Source organism: Lepeophtheirus salmonis, chromosome 6 (genome assembly GCF_016086655.4).
Source record: "Lepeophtheirus salmonis chromosome 6, UVic_Lsal_1.4, whole genome shotgun sequence".
Classification (NCBI taxonomy): Eukaryota; Metazoa; Arthropoda; class Copepoda; order Siphonostomatoida; family Caligidae; genus Lepeophtheirus; species Lepeophtheirus salmonis.
Genome location: NC_052136.2, coordinates 35,368,377 through 35,395,778, shown reverse-complemented (window position 1 = coordinate 35,395,778; position 27,402 = coordinate 35,368,377). Strand labels below are relative to the sequence as shown.

The following is a 27,402-nucleotide window of genomic DNA, read 5'->3' as shown; positions in this document are numbered from 1 at the left end:
ATCTTTTTTTTATATTGTTGCAACTTGTATAATCAACTTATTTACAGTACTTGGGATTTGTATCATGCAATAATTGAATATTCCATGGATGATGGAAGTATTAATGCATTAATAATGTAATGTAATAACGCATTTAAGAAAATCCAATATGTTGAATTTGCATAAACAAATTGTACCTTATACATGTATACAACATATATTTATACATATATGATAAAAACTGTTGTAGGGCTCATCCAAAAAAAGGGCTTGTGACGCCTCTGGTACATAATATATCCATCAATCGCCCGTAACTTCTTTTATATATAATAATATTACTCCTCTTCCCCAAGGCAAAATTAACAAAAGAAATGACACTAAACTACATATTTAATGAGGTAAAATTTATCTTTCCCTTACAATGTACGAGGATTGCTGCCTAATGAATAGAGAGACAGAGAGAGATAATTTAAAAAGCGAGGAACGAAGCATTGTTGGAATAATAAGATATGAATTCGAAGAAGAAAAACAGAGGAAACAAAAGACGTAGACTTTACATATATTCAGCCTACTACTACTCGTAAAAAAAGAGGGGTACGACTAACTGATTAACTAACTAACCATCATAAATCTACAACTGTCAATCTGGTAGCTATGGATATGTACCTGGTTCAGCAGTGATGTAGGTATCCCCAACTAGTGTTGTCTCGGTCTTTATTTAGAACTGAAGAGGTCTAAATACCGTCCAGTACAATCTCGACCCAGTCCAGCTCAGTCCTACATATCAAACTTAAAACTGATAGAGTTCCGTCCTTGATGACGTCACTCAACTATATTCCTTCATTTTTTATGATTAGTGTTGCGTCGTTCCTTATTTATGACAGAAGACTGCACTTCCCGTCCAGTTCAGTCTCCGTCCGGTACTATTCAGTCCTTGATGACCCCATTTAACTTTATTTTTTCTATTTTAAATAAAAACCAATATTCTTAAGGATTGGTCCCAAGGAACGACCCTTGGATTGAACCGAATAAATATGTACTAACAAAATACTAGTACATATTTTTTACGTTTGTTGAGTGTAGGGTTTATAGAGGCTGCAGTAACTTAACTTACTTTTTCCATAAGAGAATAAAACAAGTTTTATCAATCTAAAAAAAATTAAATTATTTTTATTTTATTTTGATAATACACATTTTGACAGTTATAGTAGATAATTGACGTCCCATATTTTCCACACACTGAATCAAAACGAAATTTAGTATATTAACACCTGCTGATTTTTTATCTCTTTAAATAACTTTTTATTGAGAGGTTCTAGAGGGATAGTTATTTTATATCAGAGATGCTAAATTTAGTTGCTAAAATATCTTATTCCGTAATTGTGGATGCTTAGTTGATTTGGCAATTAGTTTTTGGGTATCCTACGAAGGTTTTAAAATTTTTGGTTTGTCCGGAATATATCCGGCTTTTATTAGTCAATTTGACCATATTGCGGCAATTTATAATTCTTTGATGTCAATAGTATTAACTATAGCTCTCTATTATCCGTGGAGTTAGTTGCATTCAAAGAATTCAAAATTATGGAAATGAATTGACTACATTTCTGGGGGTCCCTTCTCAAAATTTGTTTACTTGGAAATTGGCACACTACTGTCCATGTACTAGGGATGTTCAAATAGTTATAGTATTTCTATATTAATATCGATTATTTATTATCTATATTTTAAAAAAATAATAAAAATTACCATTCATTTAATGTGAAATATTAAAAAAAATATATAATATCTGAAACCAACAGGGCTTATAACTTTTTCAATTAAGTTGATGCTGCAAATAATTAAGAACTAAAAAAGTTTCAAAAGCAAATATAAATTAAAAATTTAAAAAATAACTAGTTAAAAAGAATATTATTGTTTTTTCAAGCAAGTTAAAATACTTTAATAGCACAAGTAAAAAAAAATCCTGTTAGTTCCATATTCCATTCTTGTAGTTCTTGAGACGTTAATTACAAAACTGTCACATGTTTTTTCGTATCAAATCTTTTTTTTTAAATTGAATATTTTTACACTTAAATTAAGTTTGAGTAGACTTTTGAATATTCAAAAAAAAAAAAAAAATCAATAATTCATATGAAAATTAGTTTATTCTTTTCAAAAATTATTGATGATTTAAAATGATAAGTTATGCTTACCACTATTTTACAACCTACAATATATATATTTTTTAAAATGGATTAACCCGATTTTAATAAAAGCGACCATGATTAAAAAATAGATACTATTATTCAATATAACGCCTTTGGCGTCAATAATGGCATCGATTCGACCTCAGAAACGGGAGCATTAATGGGAGCAGATCTCATTAATTTGAGACCCAACATTTTAAACATTGGCTACAGCCCCTCCAGTCCAGCCACTTTGGACGCTCCTGTAAATAAGGAGACAATGCTGTACTCCGTTTAAAATTACATTGTTTTTACATTTTGAAACGTTCTAAGGTAGACATTAGAGTGGTTCTCGATTTTTATATGCTTTTCAAAAACCGTTAAGATTTTATGAATAACAATGTTTTTTCTTGAAAGAAAAAACCCAATTTAGGGATTAGAAAAGGAATCTGGTTGAACGCCTGCTCTTAATTCTTTTTTTTTTTCATTATTTAGTAGGTCGTTGTGGTGTTCACTTCTGTTTGTTTATCCTTTTTGTATGATAAATACTCATTTTAGGTGAAAACTAAAAAAAAAAAAAAATGATTAATTGTTTATTCATTTCTTAGGATATAATTCTACTTTTTTCTATACAAATTGTTAAAATTACAACTTCAAAATCTCTGAGCTATCTCTAAGAATATAACTAAGACTTTACATTTCTTTATTTTTTATCCGAATAAACATTTTTAAACGATGTCAGCCCAACTTTTCGAGACCAAAAATCAAATATGAAGCAGTAGACGTATGCCCTATTTTTATGATATCAAAAAATAAATTGTGCATTTCTTGATTCTTTTCTTGATTTTTGTTCAAGATTGTTTTTGTGTTCACTCATTTATAGAATGATAATTAATTGCTAGCAGATATTACACATAAATAAGGGAAGAACTTAGATTCTCATTTCTACATTTATATATATTTTTTATAGCTAATAAAAGTTGTATAAATATCTATAAAAATGTTATTTTAAAATATTACTTATTTTTTCTTATGGTCGTGGGCTTTTTGGTTTATTTCCGTTGTAATTGTACATAAAAAATCCTCTCTTGGGAACAAAATAATTATGAAGATTTGTAGACAGAAACTTGTTTCGAGACTCCGTTCGAGACCGCTATTCCCGGTTCAGTTTTAATTGATTTTTTTGTTGACCAATAGAGACTGATATTTCAATTCAGTCCATGGTCGAAAATCATTGACCTAAATCTAAATCGCAGACCAAAATTTCCTTGTCTAAAATTTTTTTTGTGGTACTGATCAACAACGATTTTTTGTCTATATAGATTGAATTATACTTGGATCGAATAAGTTCGGTCTTACAATAATTATAATGGGCCCAGATTAGGTATGGATTTCCGTACCGAAACCTAACACCAGAGGTGATAACTGTGACTTGATACTTGCAACTAGACTTGGACTGGAGACTATATTGGATTTTAGAGCATTTTCAAGAATTTTTCTCACAATGTGAGGACTCAAACCTGGATTCGGTGTAAATATTCATTGATTTGAACTTGATTTGATAAAAATATTTAAATGCTTGGATTTGTGAGCCAAGACTGAAGGCTCGACTTGGAATTGCAGTACTTACTTTTTCCTCATGAAAAGTTCCAATTATAAAGTCGTACACTCAAAATCACCTACAACTATGTCATAATTTTGTTAATCTATATTATTAGTGACGTAAATTTACAAATTGGGATGAATTATTTTGAACAATGATTGCCTATGTATATATCCACTCAATCAGTACTTTCATCTCCCAACATAAAGTATTTTTACCTTACGACCTTTTGTGGTAATTCACATTCCTAGATATTATTAGTAGACTTGACATTTTGTAAAGGAAAAAAAAGAGTGCGAGGAGAACGCGTGAGAGTCTTGTAGTTATCAACTGCTTGTTATTTTTAAATTAATATATATCTATTTATTATACATTTTTAAAACAATTTGGATCAAGGATAGGTGAAAAAGCTTACTTCAGAGGGAAAAGTTAACAACAGACCTATTAAATAATGAACAAAGAAGAAGAAAACGGAAACACGCAAAAACCGTTTTTCCTTTTCTAATTTTTAAACTTAGTTTTTTTTCATTACAAAGATCTCAACTCTAATTATTGATTAAAGCAATTTTTCCTTAACTCAAAGAATCAGGATACAAACTCCCTTCAATAATATAATTGATCTCCTTCAATCAACAAAATTCCCTACGAGTGGCTGAGCTTTTCCCACCTCTGTCGTAACACTAATGGATGTGAATGTTTGTGCATGAATACTTATAAACATAGGTCAGAAATCTCATAGAAAGTTGATATTTTTTAACGCATCTAATGAATCAAGTGTTGATACTATGCACTTTTTTAGTGGAGAGAGGGGAAAAAATAATAACGAAAAACATAGAAATAATAATAATAAAAAAAGTTTCTAATTAGTGTCTTCAAAAAGTAAGAAAAAGATAAGATGACAGATGTTTCAAAACTCTGTTGATATTGTATCATCTTCACAAATCATGTAAAGAAAAATGAGATGGAAAGGAGGTAAGAGAGAGTTCAGAAAAGTTTCAATGTTTAGAAACACAGCGAACCCTCTTTATTCAGGTTGATACAGATCAGGTCCTCTCCCAAATGATTGAAAAGCCCACGACAAGCACAAATAAATAACAACAATATTGCTTAAAAACTACTACTGGCGTTTCTCTCAATCGACAAATTTTTCCCGGGATTTATCGGGATTTTACACTTACAGTAGAAATTCTGAGGAAATCTTGTATTTTATTAACTATATCAATAAAGCAAGGTTCTTCTTTCTGTCCGTCTGAATGTTTAAATATAGGAAAAACAAGTCACCAGGTGCAATGCTGGTATAAATACTGTTATGTTAAAATACATTTTTTTTTATTTATTAGTAATTATTAAAAGTATTCATCAGTCGTCCCAATATCTTAAATTTTTTCTCTCAAACTTAATAAATATTCTTTCATTCTAAAGGACAGAATACATATACATGGATCAAAGTATTGAGTTGTTTGGCGTGAGTGTGCTCATAAAAAACGAAGAGCAAAACCGAGGATTTCTTAGGGAGCTATCTTGTTTGTCTTTCAGAAGAGAAGATAATTTAATATTATTAATCCTTCTTTTGAGTTACTACTCTTTATTAAGTTTCCATGAGTCATTCGGTGGATGAATGGAATATGTCAAATCATGAAGAAAGGCAAATTGGTCTTCTTACGCACACTTCCATTGTTGATCTTTAAAAATTGGGAAAATATAGTAGATTCGAATTCTTCCTTGATCTTCCAGAGTGGATTTATCTCCTAATTTTGCAGTACATAATAACCAATAATGATAACCACGGACTTCTCAACGCATTTAATCAAATAGTGCAATAAACCAAGAATCAAAAACAGCAAATGAAATAGGGTACTTTAGGCTTGAGATCGTAGAAATGAAGAAAAAAAAAGGAAGAACCTTTTAGATTTTGTTGGACTACCTTTCAACTTATTATATCTTCTTAAAATATCCAAAAAAAGAAGCACTTAAATTCACGGAATTCATAATTTAGTAATGGGATCCCAACATTTCCCAAAATCCCGTAATTTAAAAATTTGTTTACCCACAATTAAGAAACCCGAGTAAGTACAAATTAAAATGTCTTTTATCTCCATTTTCCATCTTCAAAACAACCCTATAAAGGACAATTGATGGATACTGTTAAAGATAATGATAATTTTGTTTATTTCTTTTAGATATATACATAAATAGTACAGTACCATCATTGATGTTCTACTAGCTAACTATGAACACAAAGGACTATCTACTGTTCAACATATCAAGACGATTTGTTGAAGGGTCGTGTCATAATCTTAGAGTCGAAGGTAAAAGTAGAATGATTACCCGCTTAGGTATGATGTAACCAACAAATGTATTACAAATGCAAGGCCAAATATTCACCCTAAAGTGATATATAAAAAAAAATTAACAAGTGGAAAATGTTTCATAGGGGTTCATAGAAAAAATGAAAAATAAAATAAAATATGTTTCACATTTGCAACAACAAGCATTAAATGATTAACAAACTATAGTCATTTTGTAAAATAACTGATAAAAGCCATGGTTGATAGTGTTGGTTAAAATGATAATGCTATGTTTGTGGAAAAGTTTAAGAGGATATTTTTATTATTATTGTTACAAAAATATACGAAGACAATTGAAAATATAAAGATAATGAAAAAAAACAAAAAAAAAACCCAACACCAAAGTGAATCTTCCGTGAATAATGAGTATAGTCAAACTTGTATTAAGCAGTCAGAATAGAGGAACTAAAAAGTTACGAGTTAAACTAGATTTGGAATTTTTAGAACAATTCAATAGTCAAAAACAGTGAATAAAAGAATACAATAAATAAAGGACTAAATTTACGTCTGATGGTATATGCCAATGGTATAACATTCACTCTACAGATAGAGAGGAAGGGAAAGACAGAATTGTGTGGAACATATTTTATTTATTAACTCGTCCAGAGAGGGTCTGACTGCGAGTCTATAGCCGGCCACTCCTTCCTTATTTTGTATTTGTATAGTAACTGTCTATGTAAGCTAAAAAAATTAAACATTAAAAGTAGGTTCATCCATGAACCTATCCTAAGAGTTGCCATGTTTGTAATGAAAAAACTACCTTTAAAATTAGAGAACGAAAAACTGTTGTTGCGGGTGATTTTTCTTCTTTTTTTGTTCATAGGTCTTCATTTTCTTAACTTCTCCCTTTGAAGTAAGTATTCTCCCCTATCTTTGGTATAAATTGTTTTTCAAATGCAGAGTAATATAAATATATATGAATTTAATCACAATTATAACATTTTCCCTGCCTTAATTCTATATCAAATGTAGAAGGTTCTTCTCATTTTAGTAGTCATTCATTTTCTACTCCACCCCACAAACAAACAAAAATCATATACAGTTTAGTCGATAATAGTAGTCTTGAATCAAGAGTACCATATGTATCGCTCTTGCCTTCTCTTCGCACTCCATAAAAAATGACAAGTTTTTACCTATGCAATAATTTGTATGACCCCTGGCCGGGGGATACGTTTTTCCTGCATAGGAACTAAATATGTCTGCTTTGTGCAGTGACACGCTTATATCAGGTGATCATCAAACCAGGTTTTATTGTATCTATATTTCAAAAATAAAACAGCAAATGTGTAAGGAGTGCAATTTTTCTTTCTTTCTTGACTTGCATTTCATTAAGCTTCTTTTAAAAAGACAATTCCATCTTATGAAAAGGGTAGGATGGAGAAAATAAAAAGCTCAAGAAAAAATGAAACTTATTTCTACTTATAGTAGGATTTCGTCATCTCTTCTTCCTTAAATAAACAACTGCTTGCAGGTATTAGATGTTATTTTTTTTTTTTTGTATTCAACTTCATAAAGAGGGTTTATTATTTTGATACTTCTAAGTCAATAAATATTATGTATTCAATTTACTGTACTATTATATTCAACCAAGTATTCATAAGTACATATGAGTATTAATGATCTCCATCATAGCAAAAAATGGGAAAGCTTTAATTAACTGAAATTCAAACACACAAACAAAACAAAAGCAGAAAATTAAAGTTGAGAATCTGTATTAACTGTTAAATTAAACTTAGATAAAACCAGAGTTGGGCCAGTTAATGCAATTTAACTTAACTTAGATAAGTTAAATAGTTGCGATAATTAACTTTTAACTTAACCAGTTAATTATTTAAACAACATTATCTAACATTAACTTAAATAGTTAACTTATTATTTATCAAAATTAACTTTTAACTTAAGTAGTTAATTTTTCAAACTGCATTATCTTAATTTTAACTTAACTTGATTAAGTTAAAATTACATTTTTTTAAATTTATTCTAAGTTAAAAACTAAAGAAGTTTATCGAAGTATCGACACTATTCATTTATCGAACTTTGGAACTGGATCATTCCACACCAAATCTTTTGTATATTATACCCGATATTTTTATAATTTTACATATAGCTTCAAATTACATAAAAAATCAAGAATATAAAATTTTAGCCTTCTTTGACCTCCATTTCATTAGTTAGTTTATCTAGAATTGATTTTTCGCTTCGAAACAGAAATTGTTGTGAGTTTTAATCTGTATTTTTTTTTTCTTGATCCTTCAACTGGAAGTAGAAAAAATCCCAGCCAGAGAGACCAACAGAATAATCCTTATTATAAAGTCTTGTTAAATATCTCAATAAACTCAATTAAATAGTTATCTTTTAGAATCAAAATTAATTTCAACTTAACCAAGGTTGGGTGAGTTAATTTAACTTAAAGTAATTTAAAGTTAATTAACTTAAACGTAACTAGTTACAAAATTAAACTCGAAGTTAAATTTAACCAAACTAGTTAATTTTCATAGAAATCGACATTAACTTTAACTCAACTAGTTATTAAAAAATAAAATAATAATCAACTTTTACTTGAGTTGTTATAAAGGTAAGTTTGCTTACTCGTCAATGGATAAAACTGAGATACGTTGATTTTAGGCGCAGATTTTACGCTCTACCAAGTGCCAATTCTAGTTTTTATTTCTTTTTGGATGAAAGGTTGGGGGATTAATTTATTTCAGTCTTAGCAGTAGTGCAAACACTCCTACATAATATAAATAATATTCAACATTATTTGAGAGATGAGCAAGATTGACAAGGAATCCCAAACATACATACATGAATAATGAAGGTGATGAAATACTAAATCATATAAAATGCAATGCAGGGCTCAATGTACACACACACTTTTATTGCGAACGCTTTAAATCAACACTTGTATGTATAATGTATATACCGGGTGGAAACTAAAAAATGTACACACTCATACTATTCAAAATTCTGAAGTTGTACGTGACTGATTATAAAGTTTTTAGTGATACATTGCATTTGTTACGTTTTGTGTTATCTTGACCTCTCAAAATTGAATAGCCTCTTACTGTTACCATATATAAACTTCGTACTAATTTGATCAAAATCGATCCGTAACTTTTGCCGTAATCTTGGTGACTAAAAAAACAAACCAACAAACAGACACCAAAAAACATAAGCTCCGTTCAACATCACTGACGTTGGTAAAAAGAAGTTGGAAGAGGATGCAGGGATTGAAAAGGATGGATGCTTGTAGCAAAACACTCATTTTTAATGCAAATAACCTCATCAATAAAGTTTGGGAAATTCCAAATGACTACATTAAAGCCATAATGCTAATCCTTTTGATTATTTGTTGTGGGTGCAAGAAAACATTATTTTTAGATCTGTTTTAAAAATCAAAAAAATCTTCTTTTTGATTCATAATGACATATTTAAAGTTTTGTTTTACATAGTTTTAAATTCTTATACGATAGTTGACATCCCCCCCATTGTACAAACAGCTCAATTTTAAGACACGGGATTTTTTTGGTTTCTCTTTAAATAACTTTTCATTGGTAATTTATACAAAAACAAAAAATATGCATATTTAATTCTTATTCTATAATTGCAGATGATTAATTGATAAAGTTATTTGCAATTGACGATTCTGTAAAGGCCTTAATTATTTTTTTCCACGGAATACATCCAATTTGAACAGATTAAACTTATTGAAAATAAATTTTTGCATAATACCAGGTATGATGGTACCAATAATAGGACTCTAGCATAATAATTCGTTGAATTATTTGTATTTAATGAATTTTGCGCATTTCAAATTATGAACATGAATTGAAAAATATTTATATAGGTATATTTGAAATTGAAGCAATTAACGGAACTAAATTGCAATTAGTTAAATCTTATAAAATATTATGTCAAACCATTTTTAGGGAGTATTTAATTTCGGCGGCAAACGCACGTTCCTTACAACTACAACGCGTGATAGCGACTGTCTGTCTTATCAAGGAATTTTTTAGAATCTCTCCCCTAGAATGAAACCGCCCCCCCTCCCTACTACAGTTTGATTACCACGTATTTTAAAAAAAGAAAGTTATGTTGCGTCTATCCGTATAGTATATTCTAATGATATTCGAACTGAGTGAATTTTTAGTTTGCACCCAGTATTATGTAGATAAATGGATAGATGGGTAAACATATTTCGATTTTTATGTAAGAGACAAATAGTTTACATTATTGTATTCGAGAATTTAAAAAATACTGACATATTCATACGTAAGTACGATTTGTTTGTGCATAACCTAATGTTTACGTTACTCTTAATAAACATATTATTTACATCTTGAGAGTGATGAAATGGATATGTCTCGCACAACACACTTTTTACACTATTTACAGCAAAATATTTCTAGTTGAATCTAGATAATTAGTTCCCTAAGTGGTTTGTTTAGACTACAACAGTGTGCGGTTGTTGTTTAACAACGAAGTTAGGACGTTTGTTGTTTTGACGGGTAACCAAAAGTGTTTAGCTTCTTAAGCCTTGACAGTTCCTTTGTTTGGAAAGCCATGAATATTCAAAGTGAATCAGCCAAAATTTCTAGCAACCGTTATGGTGTTTGGAGCCACAACCCCAAAAGATCAAGTGAATGAGTAAATAAGTACTGGATGATCATGTCAATCGCTGGATTCAGACATTACATCGTGGAGGCCATTCGTCTGCCAACAAAACTCTTCTCTTCATGACCACACCGCAAAAAAACGTTAACCTGGTAGTTATTTGATGGCTTTGAAGGTCTCAGTGTTTGGCCTCCAGTCTACCCAGACTTCAAACCCATGGACTTCCTTGTGTTGGGCATAGTTGAGGAACACAACACAAAAGCTGAGCTGATGTCCAATATACGGTAATAATTATAGAATCTGCCAAAGGAGACTGTCATTCAGACCTGTTTCCGTTTCTGAAGTCGAGTTGAGGCCGTTATTGATGCTAATGGCGATTAGATTTAATAATAATATTCAGTTTTTATTTGGTATTGGTTTTTATTAAAATCGGATGATTAGTTGAGGCGAAAAGACATTTAAAAACAATCGTGTTGGTTGTCAAATAAAGGTCCTAATTATATTACTTTTTGATAAAATGGATTTTGTTTAAGAGTGAATGTTTATGTACATAGATGACTTTCACTTCTCTGGAAACAACAGCAGCTGACCTAAGAATCGAACACGACATATTAATTTATAAACCCCATCATGAGTGTTACATAACTATTTCACTACCTGAATCTTATGCATGACATAAGATTCCCTCCCTATGTGTAGCAAATCCGTGGAAGAAACGCACACACACACGTCAATATCATTTGAGATGTCTGTTTATAAATCGTTATATTCTCCTTTCCATTTTTGTGAAATTATTGGGAATACTATTCCAAGAATTCTAGGAATGAAGGTAGATGCGTCTTTTTTTTCTTCTTAAAGAATGTGAATAATACCAGCAGCATTCGTGAAAAACTCCTTCGTTTGTTCGCTTTCTTCCTTCTGTGAGATGAGTTATTCCAAAGTAGCAATAATTTCCTTCTAAATGTTCTTTCTACTTTCATTAAAATTACTAGACACATGTACGTTAGGGTGTCCCAAGGCATGGGTTATACATTTTATCCATACAGCTAAAATCAATGTTCAAATAAATACAGCACCCCCATTAATTTTTCAGTAGAATTATGTCTCGGTCTATGAATGGTGGGTAATCTATAGTCCCTCTAATCAGTGGCGCTGGAACCCTAAGGCCAAAGGGGAATCCCCCTACTTTTGTGAAACTTAAATAGTTATCATAAAAAAAAGAAAAAAAAAAGTCCCCTTGTACAAAAAATTTTAAGTATTATAATTTAGAGAAAAAAAAATCATTTATATTCATTTTTCATTGTCTCCTCTAAACCTATGACTTGTCAATTTTGGCATTTATCAAAAACAAAACCTTTTCTTCTAAATTGGCTAAAAAGCCACTCGCCTCTAAAAAAAAATAATGCCTGATAACATTTATCATTAGTGTTGTGTCAGACCATATTTAGAGTGAAGACTGGAGTCCTGTTCAGTTCAATCCTGTGTATAATTCCTAAAATCTAATAAAGTTTGGTCCTTGATGACGCCAATCAAGTTTATTTCTTTTTTTTTAAATCCGTTCTAGTACTTATAGTTCAAAAGACCGACAGTCTTAAGGTCCTAATATTAAACTAAACATGAATGTCTTACAAATAGTAGACTAATTCTAATCTTTTTTCAACTGGTTTCGCAAACATTTTTTAAAAATTGATATATGTTGATAATACCATAAGAGAGAACCATTGAAATTAAGCGATTCTAAAATTTTGACGCTCAAGAACTCTCCTACATGTTAGAAAAAAAAAAAACCCATAAAAGGATACCATAATGTAATCTTTACTAATTGACGTCCATCATATGACATCATCATTAATCAATATACACTAATGTTTTAAGGAATTTAATTAATATTTTTAATTTAGCCTAACTATAGAATAATGCCAAACTATTTTCCTGCATGAAAGATTCTCAACGTTATTCTCAACTAATATAATTGCTAAACTAAAATAATTTACTGTAATACTAGAGGAAAAGATGTTTGAAATTTTGGGACTTTATTAAGAATCGATAGCAGGGACGGGTCGATTTTAACTCCCATATTAAGGATAGATAGTAAACCCTTCACGTTTTCTCGAATTACATTTTGACATTCTTAATTTTTGGACAATAAATTCCATTGTATTTGCTCAAATTTCAAACTAATTATAGGGACTTATGATCAGAACCTTTTTCTATAATAAGCATTTGAGCATGAAATGTCCCTACACACAAGTTTAAGTTCAAGTAGAACCACTAATAATAAATGACTAGCTGCCCCAATAGACGGCACTGCACTTTTTGAAATACAACAAGTAAAAGTTACATGACTTTGTTTTCATCAATGTACGACGCCATTATTATGAAACTTCCCTCTTCCGGGTTTCAGTTGTTTCTAGCACCTTTGAATTACCTTCTCATCCCTACACTTTCAAGATTGTCTTTTTCATTCTCTGTTGGTTAACAGTGTTTACATTTACAATTATTTTTTTCAGGTCTGGTCTCAGTTTGAAAACCGGGGGTTCTAGAGAATTAACTTTTATATAAGTAGGGGTGAAAAAGCCGATTGAAAAATTATTGAAGCAGAAAAAAATATATCTTCGCACAATGCCAATAAAAAATTATTGGGGAGATGGCCCTGAAGATCAAAAATGACTAGGAATGGAACTTTTGTAGAGCGCGAAGCGAATAAAACTGGAATTTTTTTCTACAAAAATCCGATTTCTAACAATGACACAAGATAATGTTCGCTCATTGCTTTTGTCACCTCTTCCCTCAAAGTTTTTTTATAGGTGTGACCACATACAAATGAGCCTAAACTGTAAGAAAATATTTTTTTCATTTTTTGGGGACACCCTAATGTACGAACATACGCAAATCGCCACATATATATATACAAATGTGTAGAAATGATCATCATTTATTAAATAGAATCACTTAGTTAAGAGCTTCGTACCCCCTCCCCCTCCTACATCCCCCTTATTATTCTTATACTTCTTAAGTAGATTTCCTTTATTCCTCATTTCCCTCCCCCCTTATTTCATTTGGAGTAGTATAAACAATGATTTAAATACATTATTAGTTAGGTACGTAATCTTCCTACTAACAATAGACGTAAAAAAGAATCTCTGCGTTCTTTTAGGGCATTGTTCTTTAGAACATTTCCTCCTCACCTTTCATCGCTATCTAATAAGACCATTATTATACTAACGTTAAGAAACTTTAAGTTATTTGTAAGTAAAGAAAAATTATATTGGGTACATTAAGGCTTTGGGTTACAAGAGTATATTCATATCATTATGTTAGAGAAGATCCTGTAATCTGAACCTTACTTGCATTGCGGCACAAAAAAGGCAAGAATTACTTTTCTCCCAATTGAATGGGAGATTAAATTTGTATTCTACGACAAATTACCTCAATTTCTATAAACAAATGATTCCTATTAACCATTTGGAGGCGCTGCAAATTGCACTGAAAGTTTAAACCCAAGATTAAACTTTATTGCAAGTTAAAACTTGCGATAAAAGAATGATAAATGATTGATATATTTTATATGAAAGATCATATCGAGGTCAATTAAAGTATCTTCAGTCAAATAAAGCTTACAAACTATAGCTAAAACTATTGAGCAGCTTAACTCAAGCCGAAAAATTTGAAATAAAAGCCTATATTGACTCTAATATGAATTGGAATTTGCTACTTTTATTGATTTTTGTTCAGGATTTATATCGAAACAATTGGTATCGGTACTTTGATAGTTTCTCCTTAAATTTTTAGTTATAAATAAATGTCCCCAATAATGAAGACCTCTGTTGCACAATTTAATATAAACTTGCACTTTTACTGACCTAAACATTGTTCCTCCTTTCTCTTTTGTCTCTTTCGAGAAGGTTTTGCGTGCTTTTCTACATGAACTTGGCAATATTTTCGAATAATTTTTGTCTTAATATTATGAAAATCGGATAGGGATATATCTTGTTTATTTTTTCTTAAATCATTACATTTTTGAGTTTTAATAAGGTTGCGAAATCGTTTTTCGGCTGTAATGAATATACTTTCAAAGACTTCCTTGATACAGTGGCATAAAAATTATCCGGTATAATTTTCTAGATCAAGGATTTTTTTAATATGGGTCAATATAACAAGTGTCCAATATAACAAACAGACTGATATGTGTTAATTTGGTTTAAAATGTTGCGAGCAATATAATATAAAATATCAGTTTGTTGTTCAGATAACACAGTATCTTCTTGTAACTGAGGAGTTAGTTCTTGAAGAAAATGTGTCTTCCTTCTTTTAAATCATCTAAGAAATCGATTAGATATTTGCCATCATCATATTGATAATTGGAAGATTCCTTTTCCTTCATGAACTCACTTCTAGCGATTATTCAAAGATTATTTTGAGCCTCTTATGACGTTGGAGTTGGTCTCTTGTACCGAATAAGTCCAATTCCCACGTTTGATGGCATTGATCCACTTCTTCGATTGATGTCTTTTGGAAAATTAAACATTTTAATGGGCGATCAGCCTGAATAATTTTTACTCAGAGTTGATCTATTATTACAATATACTGCACGATAAGTCACCCTTATGAAAAATATATTGGCTAATTACGATAAATTAAGCCCAAAAAGTAGTACAGAAATTGCCTTCAATACCTTTAAAATAAACCTTATAGCAGCGGACAATTTTTAGCCAATCAGCAAAGAGAAGAAAAAAACATGTCTTTTTTTACTAATTAATGAGTTATTATTTACTCTTTCCCTCGAGTCCTTTAGTATCTACCAACCAACCCATCAAACACTCAAAACATTAACCAAATGCCTGTCCTGTAATCCGAGGCATAACTTTACCTAATGTAAAACTTTTATAAATAATGGTTAACTGCAAAAAGTCTACATTAAAAATATCTCTTCGGTTTTTTTCTCCCCCTCTCTCTCTCTCTTTCTTTCCTCCAAATCAAATCTTCACATAAAATGCATTTCAGTTAAAAATAAGAATGAAAAAAGATAAACAACAAACTTTGTCACTACTTTTAGTCTTCTGTTTCTCCGAATTTTGACCATTCAATGTATGTACACACTTACATATGATCCAATTTAGTAAGTCGTAAAAAAATAAATAAGTAAAACTTTTCTAATTAATGTTTCATCTGTGAGATTGAAGGGGAAAATATACCAAATTGTATGTATGAAAAGGGGAAAAAAAGTGTAACTTTTTTTCTAATTATTTCATGCAAATTAGAAGGGAAAAAATCCATTTTCCTCCGTTTGGTTATTAATATACCTTTCTTTTTTGTACGACATAACTAACACAGATGTAATTCATCAGTACTACACCCTAATTTAAATAGTAATCCTCCAATAGAGTATTTTCATGTAACTTGATCGTTGTTGATGTCGGCTATTATGGGATACTAAGCAGCCTAGTTTTATAGCAATGAAAACCCTTTTCCATTAATATTAAGGAAAATAGTCAACTATTAGGACTTAAACTTGACTGTCTATCAAAAATATATCCCTCTAAAGATTGGCCCACAAAACTTTTTCTTTTTGATATCACTATAAAAAAAAGACCGATGGATATTGTTCAATATTTTTTTTTTTATTTGAAAGCCTCAACATTCCGGTTAATAATGAAACACCACTTTATTCATATGGCCGCCGTAGCTGGCTTTACAGTAGCCCATTCTGTCGACCCAATTTTTCAATACATTTTCGATTGTGTGAGCTTCAATAGCTGCAATGGAGACTCCAATTTCGTGTTTCAAATCGTCAATCGTCTCTGGATGGTTGACGTAACATTTATCCTTGACGGTTCTCCAGAAAAAATAGTCCAACGGAGTCAAATCGCAGCTACGAGGTGGTCAGTTGACGTTGACGTTTCGGCTTATGATGCGATTGTCGAAGACAGTGCGCAAAAGATCCACTGTAACGTTGGCTGTGTGGCACGTAGCGCCATCTTGTTGGAACCAAATGTCGTCGATGTCTTCCTTTTCTATTGTAGGGAACAAAAAATCTTCCAACATGGGCCGATAGCGCTCATCATTGACCGTAACGGCAGCTCTTTGCTCGTTTTTTCGCTTTCGGCAACAGCAGCAATGTTTTCGATTGAGCACGAACACGGGAACGCGTTGTTTTATCCCTTAACGAACCAGTTTCGCGCACACGCTTCACAAATTTATCCACATACTGCCTGGAAGGCGCTTTATTTCGACCAACGTAATTTTCTTTCAGTTTCGTTTGAAGTCTCTCCATTTTGGAAGTAAGTCTGCAGTATTTTCCAATTTGTTTCGAGCATAAACTTAACCATTTCGTAAACCGAAGACCTTTTACGAAATATTGGACACAATAAGAATGTTACTACAGCTGTCATACGTCAAAAAAAGTGGTAGTTCAGAATGCATCCACTAGATGGCCCACCCGTTATTACTTAGTTTAATTATAAATCGGATCCTAATATATATTAAAAATATGTTATTACATCGTTCTAGAATCTTATTCCCATAGTAAGAGCAATACATTACAATGGAAACTAGAATGGGCACTCATAGTGTGCTAACCTTCCCCTAAGGTCCTTTTTTCCTGAATTGATTTATTTACTAAATGTAGCAACTTTATTAAACCTTCATAATGACACCAATTAGAGCTATGTACCACAATATTTTTGAAAGTTATGGTGGATGATGCATTTTTAACGTTTTGTTCTATCTTGATCTCTCAAAATAATAAGATATTTTTTATCTGATTAATCCAATTTTTCTCGTTCCTAATCGATAACGCACTTTTACTATTTTTATGTTGTTAATTAATATATTTAATTTACTACATAGTTTGATTTGAAATTTAATTCATACTTAGTGTTTTGTCTTTATAAAATATGCATATAAATAATTCAATCGTTTTAACTTTATTTGAAACACAGAGATATGTGAAAAGCAGCAATCACATTAAATTGCCAAAATTGTATTAGTTTTCCAAAATAAGGTACCGACTGTACCATCACCTAGCGGACAATACCATATATATATACTTTAGTTTATTGATACCCTTTTGTTTTTTCTTAAACGAATACATATTATATTTTGTTAAATTACAATCTAAACTTTTTAAAGTGTTTTTTGAAATGCGGCCCTTTCACTGGAAAGTGAATCCACATTTTTTTAGTATGGTACTTCAGAGAGTGCGCAAAAAACTGCCCGGAGAAAGATTGCATTGGAGAAAATTACCAGTGAAGAAAATTGTCAGTTAGGAAAATTGCCCGTATTTTGTTCCAAATTCATGAGACATTATACATTCGCTTAATATAATTTATTACAAATATCTTAACATATTATGATGGACTTGGAACTATTTTTTGGTATTAGAGGGGTTCCTTGTTCTTGATCCATTTCTTACTTAGAAAATTGGATTTACTTTAAAAAAAAAAAAAATGCTAGCAAATTGTATTGTTATAATATACTTGAAAGCACTCCCTTGGGGGATGGAACAAACAAAATATGTTTAGATATTTGTCATAAATAATATTAGGCAAATGTATTTTGTGATATTATTCATCATGAAGTTTAAACAAAAACGGACAATTTTCCCTAGGGCAGTTTTTCTAGTACCCTTCAAAGATATGTTAAATGAGCTTTTGGTATGATTGACTCATTTGGCTAAGTACAATATGATTTGTGACATTAATTCTTCTTTCATTAGAGGAAAGGTTCCAAAAGAGACACATACAGGTAACGGGGCCATCATAATCATTATAAGATAATATCCATGACCAGAGATTCACACTCTTTGAGATTTATCCAAAGATTTTGGGATATTGACGGTATGTTAGGGATGGTTTTATCAAAATCTGGAAATCTTGGGGTGTAACATTAATTGATTACTTTCGTTTGATTATACTCGTTATATTTTTAAATTTAATATAATTCTAAAGCGTTAAAGTTTACGGCTCGTTTAGTTGTTTTCAACTTGTTCAGAATTTTTCTTCTTTTCGTCTGATTTTAACTGCAACTAAATAATATATAAGAAAGAACGGTGGAACATGCCATAAATGGCAGCCTCCTATCGCCTAAATTTGTAAACTTACACAGGGAAATGTTCATCAACGATACAAAGATAGGCTTAAACACATACAAAAAATGATTCTATAAACTTATCAGGGGATGTTATTAAAGGTGAAGAAGAGTATAAAAAATAACGTAAAAATACGTAAATTCTGTACACATATATTATTTTCTTCGGGCTCCACTGTTGATTCTAGGAATTTTATAAAGTTATGAGTAGCATGCAAGTCCATGATAATATTATTAGAAATATAAAAACTCTTCCTATGTACTTCACACCAGACATCACCAGAATAGTAAGGTGCGTCCGCAGGATTATATTTTTATTCTTCCGGGGGATAGGGTTGGTTATTGGAATTTTCTAGGAAAAAAAGTCTAAAAATTAAATTTTTTTGAAAAAAATATTAAATTTTTTGAATTTTTTTTCTACAAAATTCATAGCTATTTACAAAAAATTAATTTTCTTACATCCCTAGATGATCACAAAAAAAGTAATTTTTTAGAAAATAAATTTCAAAAATTATATTTTATGGGGAAAAAGTTCAAAAATCCATAGTTATTAAGAAAAAAATTTGCCAAATAATTTCATAAGTTAAATTTTTTGCTTTGATGCATAATTTGCCCGAATGATCTGTTTTTAAAGAAAATAAATCTTTAAAAAATATCCCTTATTTTCTAGTTAATAGGTATAAGTCCTTTTTTTTTGGGGGGGGGTTACAGCTCCTCTATTCTACCCCTACGGAAACCCTTGATAGAGTAGTTTGATTATTAGAAGAAAAAGGACTAGTTGGGTCATATAAACAGTAACCTATAACTCACTTGTCGAAGGGATATTGAAATCTGGCTTGTTATTTTTTTACAAAGTTAAAAAATAGAAATACTTCAGGTGGAAATTACTCTCAAAATATAAGGGGCTTAATAATTTAAGCTATTACTTGAGTTTTCAGAAGAAGAAATGCACTCACCACTCTCAACGAACTGTGACAACACTTGTTAGAACATTAACTTACCCTGCGTGTTCCTCCTCTAGTCGTCTTTTTTTTCTTCCTTACCCAAAAAAATCATTATTATCTACAAGACTTTTTAAATTATTATAAATAATATTAAATAATAATCTAATTACATATTATATGAAAGGCGTATATTCCCTACTTTGTCTCATGTATTATTTATAATATATTGTTCCAAGAGACCCAGAAATAAGAAAGAAAGAGGGTGGAAGAGTTCTTCGTTCTTCTCACTGCATATAATTAGATTGAAATACGAGAAGAGAGAAGTACCCCCCTCCTACGTACAATAGAGTGGGTCGAAAATCCTAGTTTTAGAAATATATGATGGGGGTTTGGGGAAATTTGTAAAACTATGAAAAGGCAAAGTCAAATTTTAGGGCTATTGGACGTATTCAGAAGGTTTCACAATTAGATTGAAACTTTATTTATACATATTTTGTGGATTTTAAGCCATTATCAACATTAGATTCGTGACCATATTCTTAATTGGAGTATATAATCTATAATAATTATCAAATGGCTCAAGTTTCCTTCTTATCCAAAAAAATTTATAGGTCCCACAAATCAAATTTGGTTTTATTCTGTAAAATAGTTTTACGTCAACAGTGAAAAAATGAAAGTACGTAAAAATTATTTATCATTATCATTTTACCTAATAAATAGCTCATTTTCATACAAATAAGTAGGTTACTGATCTTGTCTTCACGATAGAGTGAATGTGGGTTAATTATCTTTACAAAGAAATCAATTACATAAATGTTGTGTACAAGTAGCAACCAAAAAATAGGAGGAACAACTTGAAATGAAGAATTTACATTTCTTTGAAAGAGAATAATGCAATAGTTGAATATTCTATTAATGGTCAATGTATTTATGGTATATTTTTTGGTAATTTTAGTATAAATTACAAGCATTCTGTGGCACATAATGCCCACAGATATATTATTCATCAATACATGATAACCATATAATTTTAATAGATCAAAATGAAAGGATAGTAATAAATAATAGTCGGTAATTAGAATAATGCATTTTAGGACGAAGAAATGAAAACTTGTACACTTTTCTTATACAACTTGCAACTTGTACATAACATTCATATAAAATGATACCCACACCTTTGAGATCGTATTTTACATAAATTATTATGTACAAATACACAACATTTCCCAATAATAGACTATTTTCAAAATTACAAAAAAATAAACAAAATATGATCAAACCTTCACAAAAACGACACACCCTAATTTATGTATATATATATGTATAACAGAGCCACAGTGAAGGGTGTACTTCAGAACATTTTAAATTAGAATACAACCAAAACTACAGTAACAAGAACAGGAGACACTTGGTTCACGTATCATTTGTTTGGTAGTAGCTTTCGTATTTGTGGAAACAGTTGACTGTTAGATTTAAAAAAAATAAAAAAAATGCAGACTGTTTTGTTGTTGTTAATGTTTTAACACATTAGCCTTTTCATTAGTAATTGTAGTTTTTATTATTCTATTCTATTCATATGGAAATACATTCACATATACATACATAGACAATAAAGACAAACATCATTTTTTTTTCCTTTTTTAAAAAGAAAGCATACGGCTAAAAACATGCTTTTTTTTTTTGAAAACCTTCCTAAATAAACAATAACATTAACATGTTTGAAAGACAATAAGAATAATAAATTTTCTTTTAATTTCCATCAAACATTAAAGTATGTAGGTTAGGACGGTCTATTGTTCAACTTTTTCGAATTTCAACTACGGCTAAAGCGGCTAAATTTGCTATTATAGTGTAGGAGGTTAATCTGTAGAAAAATTTGATTGTCCTACGAGATGATGACGAGTTTAGATCATCCACATCCTGGTCAAAGTTTGAACAAAAACAAAAAAGGCAGGAATTAATATTTTGTCAATAAAGTATTATTGATGGACAATGCTCAAACACAAGGGTTTGGACAGTGCATTAATGTTAATTTTCTCATTAATATAAGGATGGTTTAGTGATTCATTTTTAACATTCTGTTTCAGCCATTCTATTTGCAAAAACAAATTACGAGAATAATAAACAGTTTATATATATTTCGTCATCATGAGTGATCAAACAGCCATAAGGAAGGGCATCTCACATTTCCTGGATACTGAAGTTAAGGGGAAGACTGAAGATTATGGTCATTTTGAAGTAATCCAGGAGCCTGGGTTTCAAGGTGGCTAAGATGAAGAAGACCTATTGTGAAAACCTAAAAGTGGAAATTTAAAGCAATATCCGGAGTTCCTGTGCCAACGACTACTCTGTGTTTACTAGGACCATCAGGAGGGCTATGAAGGTATACCTGGGATTGTCTTCTAGAGGTTCCCACACCACCTTCTAACAGAGGTTATGATTAGTGTTGTGTCGGTCCTTATTTAGGATTGAGAACCGTGGTCCAGTCAAGTCCGGTCCCATCTAGTCCAGTCCCACTTGTCGGTACTTAAAGAAGGTAAAATCGATCCCTCGTTACGTCAATGAGGTTGTTTTTCCTCTTTTAATTATTCCTTTATATAATAATATAAATTATATATCCAAGATTTTTAGTGGACCGAAAGCTTTCGGTCCACTAAATAATATGGTCTGGATCGGTCTTATTTAAAATTTGGTCTAGACCGATTCAATAGATAAATTGTTGATGACGTCAGCTGTGTTTCAAAATTGGGAACACTCATCTACAATGACGTCATATGAAGTTAAATGTGTTACATAAATTATATTTATCTAACTCAAAAATTCGGATAAGAGAGAAATTGGTCGGAAAAATTGGTCTATATATTGAGACCGACAAAATTGTCCCACAATCTAAATTTCGATTTACAGTCTGATGTTATAACAGGAGTGAATTACTGTCCCGTCAAAGATAGCTCTGATTGACACCGTTGTATCATTCAAAGTATAGTTAACCCTGCCATTGGTTATTGTCTCAAAACCAAAGACATTAGGATGAATACCACGAATAAGGTCTATCATTACTACTCTGATTGGATCAAAAGAACTCTCTTTGTTTTCAGTCAAATTCAAAAAACTTAGCTTGCCTCCTGGTTCGATCTCTACTTGAAAAGAAGGTATTCGTCATTGGTTAGGAAAATATAACTTGCTCTACATAGCGACAGTTGCACTTGCCTTACTTCAATCCAGTCTGATTTCACGCCCTTGACTAATGTATCAGTACAAATCAGTCAAGAAAAAGTTACTTAAGACCGTACCGAAAAAAATCCATTTTTCTAATATATGATAGACATTATTCAGACCTATAGAAAATATTAATAAAGTGCTATCGTAAAGTTAGGTCATGGAGCAAAAAAGGGAGAGATTTTAAACATATATTTAGATCCTGCTTATCAGATCATTCTTACACCATTATCCTGTTTTTGCTCAATAGAGCCACATTATATAAAAAACTTAATTAATATTTTTTATAGGTCTCAATAATGTCTAGCAAAGTTGTTCTATGCAAAATATCAAACAGGTAATTAATTTTAATCGGTATTGAGTAAATAATCCTATTTTTGTATTTTTTTCAAATTTAGCTCGAGATGTGCACGATCTTAAGCTGACATCATCACTGAGCATTGAAATTTTGAATTATTATTATACCAGATGGCTACTTAGGCCAATTAGTCGTAGTCGAAATTCAAAAAAAGTTGAAAGACAAACCCTCCTAAGGAAAAGAATGGAATTTGGGTCATGCGTCTTGTATTGTCATTTGTTCATTTTATACAAATAATGCATAACACATGACGTGTAAATAATATGGAAGAAGAGAGGGCAAGGGGCATCAGAATTGCAGTGGGTACATAAAAATATAATCAAATGATTAAAAAGTGAAAATTTTAATTAAACTTAATTAACTTCAAATGATTTCCTGGGGTTGTATCTTCTATATTATTAAAGCAAAATTTGTGTGTTCGTCGATGCTTGATTACTATGGGCAGTACCGGGTACTTCCGCACGTAAAATATAATATATAAATTGTTACCTAACTCAGTCAGTGTCAAGGTTAATAAAAATGCAGGTTAGACCATCAGGTAATTGGGCTTGAAGGAATTTTCAATTTGATGTATCGTACCAAGGACTCCTGTAAGCAGAAACGGGCACGCGCAAACATGAATTCAAATACGTGTGCAACATGGGTCTATTGTAAAAAACAAAAACAATGCAACGTGTTTGGTAAGATAATAAGTAATAACTATTAGTTACAGTGTGGACGTCATCTTTATTATGTTTTCTAATTCCTGTCATGCCCGCTAAGTGTTGTGCTCCAGGGTGTAGAACGGGATATGACGACGACCCACAACAGCCTGGTGTTACGATCCATCTATGGGCAAACAAGGAAAGAAACCCTGGACTTGATACCGCCTGGCTGAGAGCAATTCCAAGAGAAACATATCTGAAGAAGACAGATTAGGCACTTTCCGAAAATAAAAAGCTGTGTTCCCTGCATTTCAACGACTTTGATTTTATCTGTGAGTCTAAAAGAAGTCAGACCCTTGGGAAGGCTCTAAAGAAGAGGTAAGACAGCTGCTCACTTTTGATGTGTTCCGTACGGATTGCTGTTTTCGTGATTGATAATTTGTAAAAAGTGTTGGGAAGATAGTATGCTTACAACTGTCCTTCTTTTACAGGTACCTCAAACCAGATGTAGTACCATCCCTATGACCAAACTGCCTCAACTGCATCTCAACTCCTAAAGCACCATCAAAGCTAACTCAAGCTCTGACCACGTCACGTAGGGCTCAAATGTTCAATGACCTACAACAGCATCTGGAATTTGAACTCTTGATGGAGGAGACGGACCTCTTTGTGGAAGAACTTTGTGACAAATTGGCCAAGGAGACACTCCCATTGCCCTTTTGAAGCTATCCCATGATGAGAAATTGGGGCCCCAAGTAGTAGCCACTTTGATACAGATGTATCATTCCAAATGTACCACTCTGGTGGGTTGATTGACAAAAAGGCAGTGTCACGCATTACCTTAGAAGGTAAGGTCAAAACTGTGATTCAAGCCATCTATTTGGCTTCCTTTCTGGGAACAAAAGAAGAATTGAATCAAACAAAGACATAGGAAGACATTCTCAACGAGTTTTTGAAGTTTCTCAACTCCTCAGAGACACCTGGAGTTGGCTACAAACAGGGAGATGAGCTTCAGGAACCAATCTTTGTGAAAAACAAACTTGGCCTCTCCTTCTTGAGCGATTTTTCGACTTTCTCATCGATTGGCAAAACAGTAAAGCACCTGGCCTCACAGAAAAAAAACTTTCCTAGCAACAAGGCAGACGTGCCTTGCCGCAGCAGATCTGGTAGAGTATCTTCTCCTAGATGAAGACTTCTCCTATGTACTCCTCGGCACGTTCCAGTCTGATCCCATCGAGAGAAGGTTCGGCTGGTACAAACAACTAAGTGGAGGTATCTACTACATCAGCCTGAGACAGATTCTGGAAGCAGAGAAAAAGATTCGTATTCTGAGGCATGTCAAATTCTCAGGTAAGTAAGATATTTGTTAATAGTAAGCTTCTTTATTTAGGTATGACTTATTTTTACAATATAATAATATCATTACAATATTTTACTTCTTTAAATTTTCAGGTATGACTACTTCAGAAATTAACGCTCTGCTGGATGAAGACCTGGTAAAAGCTGAGCTCATTTTGACTAACTGGCAACCAGATGACCTCCAGGAACTAGGTTCCAAGGGAGAGGGTAATGCTCCCAACTTTGTTGCCGGGTAATTTGGTTTTTCTTTGAAGAAGAAGATCAGCTGTGCACCAGGCCACGAGTTAATGGTCATCAGAGACACGCCTCCGGACTCAATAACCTTCGATAGCCCACCAATCAGCATGTATGCCTGAAAGAGTTCTTCGACATAATGTCATGGGTAAAAACTTAAGGGCAAAACAGAATGACGACATCCCATTATTAACAAAAAAGAGAATGGCAGCTAAGAATTCAGAAGGTAATAGAAAAAAAAAGCTAAATTTCAATCAAAATCTTCTGACTTGTAGACTTGGACCAACTTTGTACTTTTTGATAGTGCCTTTTCTTTTTATATGTTTTTAATGTTTATTTTGATTAAAGTACTAATAAAATACCACTTCTATTAGAAAATTATAGCCTCATTTTTATTATCTTTATGATTCTCCCTAGCAATATACTTTTAAAAACTCTTTATTTTGTAGCAAAACACTTTAAGAGATACATTCCATATAGAATAAACAAAGACCACTATTGGAAACGCGTGAGTGCAGTGTCCTGCTTACAGGAGTCCTTGATCGTACCGACTACTAGGCAATACAAATAGGTGTTGACGTCATAGAGAATAATAGCGGTGCTCTAACAGTAACCGTCAAGGAGGGCGACATATAGCTACTCTTAGTAACATTTATTCTTTATGACGTCACTATTAAAAAGAGTGGTGGAAGTCAAACACCAGTCGCAAAAAGCGTTATGGTATAACCTTATATTTCTACTAATCTTGGTCAGTGTGACAATGAATTATTGTTAATTTAAGTGCAATTTGCGGCACTTTCAAAGCTCAAAATATTATCGTGCAAAAAATACAGGATGTTTTAATGAAGGAGTTTAATTGGTCAACTGTTTTTGTGGTAATGATTCCACGTAGAAGGCGTTTTTTTAATTTTTAAGGACGGATAACAAGGAAGGCTCTGACTATAAGTCCTATATCATTTTGTAAAACTATTATTTTTCTTTTAAGAACATGAAAGGTTGAGAGATACAATAAAGATAACGGCATGTTCTCCCCTTCCTCCTTATTTGTTTATTACCAGGTCAAATTTCGTATTATTACTATTTTTTTATGATATTTCATATTTCCCCTCCTCTTCATAAATGCCATAAAAATCCCCCTTAATTAAATATAATTTCTCTCAAAGCATGGAATATGTATATAATAAGGTATATGGCCTATGTATGTATTTGTAGAAGTGGACATGATATAAGAACGTAAAAATATACATACAACATAAAAAAACAAAATCTTTCTTTCATTTTATGACCCCTGACTCTGAAGATTATGAAAACGGTTCTACTTCAACTTCAAGAGTGAGCTGGGTAAGCAAATAAATTAAGTATGTAGTTCAACTCAAGAAGGAGAAATCAAGTGACTAATGCATTCATTTATTTTATGTGTTTGCTTACAAATATTATGTACAGGGTGTAACCTCTATTGAACAACCAACAAGATTTAAAAAAATATGAACTTACTCCTAAGCTAATTATCTGATCTTAATTTATCCAAATTCCTTATAAAAGCTGAATAAAAAACATATTTTCATTCAATATAATCCCTTTGAGCATCAATAACGGCTTCAACTCGACCTCCAAAATGGAAGCAGGTCTTGACGACAGTCTCCTTTGGCAGATTCCGGACATCAGCTCGGATTTCATGTTGCAAGAGGATCTTTGTGTGGGGCGCTCAACTGCGTCCAACACAAAGAAGTCTATGGGGTTGACATCTGGTGGCCTAGGAACCTGAACATTGGGCCCGACAAAGTCCAAAAAACAATTTATGACAACTAGATCAACGTTTTCTTTGTAGTGAGGTATGGAGTCTTCTT

At 31.7% G+C, this 27,402-nt stretch overlaps 1 protein-coding gene and 1 long non-coding RNA gene across 3 annotated transcripts in view; one reads left to right on the top strand and one right to left on the bottom strand.

Annotated features, from left to right (window-relative positions):
- The window catches only part of LOC121120344 (irregular chiasm C-roughest protein), a 186,170-nt gene that overhangs the window by 50,547 nt on the left and 108,221 nt on the right, over nucleotides 1-27,402 (bottom strand). The gene's annotated exons all lie outside the window — the stretch shown is intronic.
- On the top strand, nucleotides 21,373-26,196 carry LOC121121043 (uncharacterized). The gene is made up of 3 exons (XR_005865323.2): nucleotides 21,373-24,340; nucleotides 24,454-25,312; nucleotides 25,415-26,196. It is a non-coding gene; the product is annotated as an uncharacterized lncRNA (long non-coding RNA).